The sequence below is a fragment of the Xenopus tropicalis genome, chromosome 1 (assembly GCF_000004195.4).
Source record: "Xenopus tropicalis strain Nigerian chromosome 1, UCB_Xtro_10.0, whole genome shotgun sequence".
Classification (NCBI taxonomy): domain Eukaryota; kingdom Metazoa; phylum Chordata; class Amphibia; order Anura; family Pipidae; genus Xenopus; species Xenopus tropicalis.
This window is the reverse complement of record NC_030677.2, coordinates 215233602-215240063: the sequence shown is the minus strand read 5'-3', so window position 1 is coordinate 215240063 and position 6462 is coordinate 215233602.

The following is a 6462-nucleotide window of genomic DNA, read 5'->3' as shown; positions in this document are numbered from 1 at the left end:
AGCCCCTGCCCCAGTGAGATTACAATCTAAGGTCCCTATCCCATTCCCATCAGTCCCTGCCCCAGTGAGCTTACAATCTAAGGTCCCTATCCCATTCCCATCAGCCCCTGCCCCAGTGAGCATACAATCTAAGGTCCCTATCCCATTCCCATCAGCCCCTGCCCCAGTGAGCTTACAATCTAAGGCCCCTATCCCATCAGTCCCTGCCCCAGTGAGCTTACAATCTAAGGCCCCTATCCCATCAGTCCCTGCCCCAGTGAGCTTACAATCTAAGGCCCCTATCCCATTCCCATCAGTCCCTGCCCCAGTGAGCTTACAATCTAAGGTCCCTATCACATTCCCATCAGTCCCTGCCCCAGTGAGCTTACAATCTAAGGTTCCTATCACATTCCCATCAGCCCCTGCCCCAGAGAGCTTACAATCTAAGGTCTCTATTCCATTCCCATCAGTCCCTGCCCCAGTGAGCTTACAATCTAAGGCCCCTATCACATTCCCATCAGCCCCTGCCCCAGTGAGCTTACAATCTAAGGCCCCTATCCCATCAGTCCCTGCCCCAGTGAGCTTACAATCTAAGGTCCCTATCCCATTCCCATCAGTCCCTGCCCCAGTGAGCTTACAATCTAAGGTCTCTATTCCATTCCCATCAGTCCCTGCCCCAGTGAGCTTACAATCTAAGGCCCCTATCACATTCCCATCAGCCCCTGCCCCAGTGAGCTTACAATCTAAGGCCCCTATCCCATCAGTCCCTACCCCAGTGAGCTTACAATCTAAGGTCCCTATCCCATTCCCATCAGTCCCTGCCCCAGTGAGCTTACAATCTAAGGTCCCTATCACATTCCCATCAGCCCCTGCCCCAGTGAGCTTACAATCTAAGGTCCCTATCCCATTCCCATCAGTCCCTGCCCCAGTGAGCTTACAATCTAAGGTCCCTATCCCATTCCCATCAGCCCCTGCCCCAGTGAGCTTACAATCTAAGGTCCCTATCCCATTCCCATCAGCCCCTGCCCCAGTGAGCTTACAATCTAAGGCCCCTATCCCATCAGTCCCTGCCCCTGTGAGCTTACAATCTAAGGCCCCTATCCCATCAGTCCCTGCCCCAGTGAGCTTACAATCTAAGGCCCCTATCCCATTCCCATCAGTCCCTGCCCCAGTGAGCTTACAATCTAAGGTCCCTATCCCATTCCCATCAGTCCCTGCCCCAGTGAGCTTACAATCTAAGGTCTCTATTCCATTCCCATCAGTCCCTGCCCCAGTGAGCTTACAATCTAAGGCCCCTATCACATTCCCATCAGCCCCTGCCCCAGTGAGCTTACAATCTAAGGCCCCTATCACATTCCCATCAGCCCCTGCCCCAGTGAGCTTACAATCTAAGGCCCCTATCCCATTCCCATCAGTCCCTGCCCCAGTGAGCTTACAATCTAAGGCCCCTATCCCATTCCCATCAGTCCCTGCCCCAGTGAGCTTACAATCTAAGGTCCCTATCACATTCCCATCAGTCCCTGCCCCAGTGAGCTTACAATCTAAGGCCCCTATCCCATTCCCATCAGTCCCTGCCCCAGTGAGCTTACAATCTAAGGTCCCTATCCCATTCCCATCAGTCCCTGCCCCAGTGAGCTTACAATCTAAGGTCTCTATTCCATTCCCATCAGTCCCTGCCCCAGTGAGCTTACAATCTAAGGCCCCTATCACATTCCCATCAGCCCCTGCCCCAGTGAGCTTACAATCTAAGGCCCCTATCACATTCCCATCAGCCCCTGCCCCAGTGAGCTTACAATCTAAGGTCCCTATCCCATTCCCATCAGCCCCTGCCCCAGTGAGCTTACAATCTAAGGTCCCTATCCCATTCCCATCAGCCCCTGCCCCAGTGAGCTTACAATCTAAGGCCCCATCACATTCCCATCAGCCCCTGCCCCAGTGAGCTTACAATCTAAGGTCCCTATCACATTCCCATCAGTCCCTGCCCCAGTGAGCTTACAATCTAAGGTCCCTATCACATTCCCATCAGTCCCTGCCCCAGTGAGCTTACACTCTAAGGTCCCTATCCCATTCCCATCAGCCCCTGCCCCAGTGAGCTTACAATCTAAGGTCCCTATCCCATTCCCATCAGCCCCTGCACCAGTGAGCTTACAATCTAAGGCCCCCATCACATTCCCATCAGCCCCTGCCCCAGTGAGCTTACAATCTAAGGTCCCTATCACATTCCCATCAGTCCCTGCCCCAGTGAGCTTACAATCTAAGGTCCCTATCACATTCCCATCAGTCCCTGCCCCAGTGAGCTTACACTCTAAGGTCCCTATCCCATTCCCATCAGCCCCTGCCCCAGTGAGCTTACAATCTAAGGCCCCTATCACATTCCCATCAGCCCCTGCACCAGTGAGCTTACAATCTAAGGCCCCCATCACATTCCCATCAGCCCCTGCCCCAGTGAGCTTACAATCTAAGGTCCCTATCACATTCCCATCAGTCCCTGCCCCAGTGAGCTTACAATCTAAGGTCCCCATCACATTCCCATCAGTCCCTGCCCCAGTGAGCTTACACTCTAAGGTCCCTATCCCATTCCCATCAGCCCCTGCCCCAGTGAGCTTACAATCTAAGGCCCCTATCACATTCCCATCAGCCCCTGCACCAGTGAGCTTACAATCTAAGGCCCCTATCACATTCCCATCAGCCCCTGCCCCAGTGAGCTTACAATCTAAGGTCCCTATCCCATTCCCATCAGTCCCTGCCCCAGTGAGCTTACAATCTAAGGTCCCTATCACATTCCCATCAGCCCCTGCCCCAGTGAGCTTACAATCTAAGGCCCCTATCCCATTCCCATCAGTCCCTGCCACAGTGAGCTTACAATCTAAGGTCCCTATCCCATTCCCATCAGTCCCTGCCCCAGTGAGCTTACAATCTAAGGCCCCTATCCCATTCCCATCAGTCCCTGCCCCAGTGAGCTTACAATCTAAGGTCCCTATCCCATTCCCATCAGTCCCTGCCCCAGTGAGCTTACAATCTAAGGTCCCTATCCCATTCCCATCAGTCCCTGCCCCAGTGAGCTTACAATCTAAGGTCCCTATCACATTCCCATCAGTCCCTGCCCCAGTGAGCTTACAATCTAAGGTCCCTATCACATTCCCATCAGTCCCCGCCCCATTGAGCTTACAATCTAAGGTCCCTATCACATTCCCATCAGCCCCTGCCCCAGTGAGCTTACAATCTAAGGTCCCTATCACATTCCCATCAGCCCCTGCCCCAGTGAGCTTACAATCTAAGGTCCCTATCACATTCCCATCAGTCCCTGCCCCAGTGGAGCTTACAATCACCTAATGGAGAACTTCACCTGAGCTTGTGACTGTCAGTTGCCGCGGCCAGATAAGGTTCCCGGTCAGGTTATTGAGGGAGTGGCACTCACATTAGTGCGCCCTAAAGGGGCGGAGTTGCAATTGCCATCTATGCCCAACCTGCCCCCTCAGCCCAACCCCAGGTTGTGTCTTCCCTCCCCACATTGACAAACTCAGCTGCTTGTGGAGCCAACCCCCTGTGCAGCTCCAGCCAATCAGCAGGCACCTACCTGGCAGGGAACCTGCAGCGGCCGCTGGAACAGGGGCGGAGTATCCATAGCAGTGACTGAGGCCACAAAACACGTTCATTCAATGGATGTTCAATAATATTCCAACGTTCCTATTGGGGCCCCAAGTTGGAAAGGGACTTAGATTATAAGAAAATATAGTCTGAAGTTTCCACTGGGGGAGGGGGAATCTAGACCAATCATAATCCAGATTATAATTCCAGCCCATATACCTACACTGGTACCCAGTACTATGTAAGTACTACCACTGTGTGTTTATTGGTCCTAATATACTGAATGTGCAGTTCCTATTGGCTTCTTCGGAGGGGCCTTGGCTGGAGCTGACCAATAACACCGTGTAGCATGTGGGCGGGGTTATTTTATTAGCAGGGGGTGGTTGAACCAGTGGCAAATATAAAGCTCCGTTCTACTTTAGGGAATAAAATATTTCCTGCCAAAATGCACCGTATCCCACATTAGCATAGCATTAGCCCCCAGAACCAGTAACCCCCTTGCACCCAAGAGACCCTGCTGCCCAGCATCCCTACATATGGCCCCTCCCCTCTGCCCAGCATCCCTACATATGGCCCCTCCCCTCTGCCCAGCATCCCTACACGTGGCCCCTCCCCTCTGCCCAGCATCCTCACACGTGGCCCCTCCCCTCTGCCCAGCATCCCTACATGTGGCCCCTCCTCTCTGCCCAGCATCCCTACATGTGGCCCCTCCCTTCTGCCCAGCATCCCTACACGTGGCCCCTCCCTTCTGCCCAGCATCCCTACACGTGGCCCTTCCCCTCTGCCCAGCATCCCTACACGTGGCCCCTCCCCTCTGCCCAGCATCCCTACACATGGCCCCTCCCCACTGCCCAGCATCCCTACACGTGGCCCCTCCCCTCTGCCCAGCATCCCTACATGTGGCCCCTCCCTTCTGCTCAGCATCCCTACATGTGGCCCCTCCCCTCTGCCCAGCATCCCTACACGTGGCCCCTCCCCTCTGCCCAGCATCCCTACACGTGGCCCCTCCCCTCTGCCCAGCATCCCTACACGTGGCCCCTCCCCTCTGCCCAGCATCCCTACATGTGGCCCCTCCCTTCTGCTCAGCATCCCTACATGTGGCCCCTCCCCTCTGCCAAGCATCCCTAAACATGGCCCCTCCCCTCTGCCCAGCATCCCTAAACATGGCCCCTCCCCTCTACCCAGCATCCCTACACATGGCCCCTCCCCTCTACCCAGCATCCCTACACGTGGCCCCTCCCCTCTGCCCAGCATCCCTACACATGGCCCCTCCCCTCTGCCAAGCATCCCTACACGTGGCCCCTCCCCTCTGCCCAGCATCCCTACACATGGCCCCTCCCCTCTGCCCAGCATCCCTACACATGGCCCCTCCCCTCTGCCAAGCATCCCTACACGTGGCCCCTCCCCTCTGCTCAGCATTCCTACATGTGGCCCCTCCCCTCTGCCCAGCATCCCTAAACGTGGGCCCTCCCCTCTGCCCAGCATCCCTACATGTGGCCCCTCCCCTCTGCCCAGCATCCCTACACATGGCCCCTCCCCTCTGCCCAGCATCCCTACACGTGGCCCCTCCCCTCTGCCCAGCATCCCTACACGTGGCCCCTCCCCTCTGCCCAGCATCCCTACACGTGGCCCCTCCCCTCTGCCCAGCATCCCTACATGTGGCCCCTCCCTTCTGCTCAGCATCCCTACATGTGGCCCCTCCCCTCTGCCAAGCATCCCTAAACATGGCCCCTCCCCTCTGCCCAGCATCCCTAAACATGGCCCCTCCCCTCTACCCAGCATCCCTACACGCGGCCCCTCCCCTCTGCCCAGCATCCCTACACATGGCCCCTCCCCTCTACCCAGCATCCCTACACGCGGCCCCTCCCCTCTGCCCAGCATCCCTACACATGGCCCCTCCCCTCTGCCCAGCATCCCTACACATGGCCCCTCCCCTCTGCCCAGCATCCCTACACATGGCCCCTCCCCTCTGCCCAGCATCCCTACACATGGCCCCTCCCCTCTGCCCAGCATCCCTACACACGGCCCCTCACCTCTGCCCAGCATCCCTGCCTGTGGCCCCTCCCCTCCTCCCAGCATCCCTGCCTGTTGCCCCACCCCTCCTCCCAGCATCCCTGCCTGTGGCCCCACCCCTCCTCCCAGCATCCCTGCCTGTGGCCCCACCCCTCCTCCCAGCATCCCTGCCTGTGGCCCCACCCCTCCTCCCAGCATCCCTGCCTGTTGCCCCACCCCTCCTCCCAGCATCCCTGCCTGTGGCCCCACCCCTCCTCCCAGCATCCCTGCCTGTGGCCCCACCCCTCCTCCCAGCATCCCTGCCTGTGGCCCCACCCCTCCTCCCAGCATCCTTGCCTGTGGCCCCCACCCCTCCTCCCAGCATCCCTGCCTGTGGCCCCTCCCCTCCTCCCAGCATCCTTGCCTGTGGCCCCTCCCCTCCTCCCAGCATCCTTGCCTGTGGCCCCTCCCCTCCTCCCAGCATCCCTGCCTGTGGCCCCTCCCCTCCTCCCAGCATCCCTGCCTGTGGCCCCTCCCCTCCTCCCAGCATCCCTGCCTGTGGCCCCACCCCTCCTCCCAGCATCCCTGCCTGTGGCCCCTCCCCTCCTCCCAGCATCCCTGCCTGTGGCCCCACCCCTCCTCCCAGCATCCCTGCCTGTGGCCCCTCCCCTCCTCCCAGCATCCTTGCCTGTGGCCCCTCCCCTCCTCCCAGCATCCTTGCCTGTGGCCCCTCCCCTCCTCCCAGCATCCCTGCCTGTGGCCCCTCCCCTCCTCCCAGCATCCCTGCCTGTGGCCCCACCCCTCCTCCCAGCATCCCTGCCCATATTTACATTTCCGTTGGCTGTGCTGGGAAGTCATTGCTGCCACCTATCTCCTTGGTTACAGATTGTCACATGTACAGCA